This window comes from Lynx canadensis, chromosome C2 (genome assembly GCF_007474595.2).
Source record: "Lynx canadensis isolate LIC74 chromosome C2, mLynCan4.pri.v2, whole genome shotgun sequence".
Taxonomy (NCBI): domain Eukaryota; kingdom Metazoa; phylum Chordata; class Mammalia; order Carnivora; family Felidae; genus Lynx; species Lynx canadensis.
Genome location: NC_044311.2, coordinates 546,431 through 547,207, shown reverse-complemented (window position 1 = coordinate 547,207; position 777 = coordinate 546,431).

Genomic DNA, 777 nt, shown 5'->3' with positions numbered 1-777 from the left:
TGTAAAAAATGCAAATCAATACTACAATGTACTATCACCCCACACCTGTCAGAGTGGCAAAAGTAAAGCAACACAAGAAATAGCAAGTGTTGGCAAGGATACAGAGAAAAAGCACTGTTGATGGAAATGCAAACTGGTGCAGCCTTTGTGGAAAACAGTATGGAGTTTCCTCAAAAAATTAAAAATAGAACTACCCCACGATCCAGTAATTTCACTACTGGATACTTACCACCCCCCCCCCAAAAAAAAACTACCAAAAAAATACTAATTCAAAGGGATACACGCACTGCGATGTTTATAGCAGCATTATCTACAATAGGCAACATATGGAAGCAGCCCAAGTGTCCATCAATAGATGAATGGATAAAGAAGATGTGATTATATAGATATACATATAGATATAGATAGATATAGATATTCCCCAACCATTCTAAAGAATGAAATCTTGCCTTTTGCAACAATACGGATGGAGCTAGAGAGTATAATGCTAAGTGAAATAGTCAGAGAAAGACAAATACCATATGATTTCACTCATATGTGGAATTTAAGAAACAAAACAAACAAAGGAAGAGAGAGAGAGAGACAAACCGAGAAACATACTCTTAATTATAGAGAACAAAATGATGATTACCAGGGAGGAGGTGGGTAAGGGGATTGGTAAAACAGGTGATGGGGATTAAGGAGTGCACTTGTCATGATGAGCAGCCGGTGGTGTACAGAATTGTTGAATCACTATACTGTACACCTGAAACTAATACAACATTTGTGTTAACTATA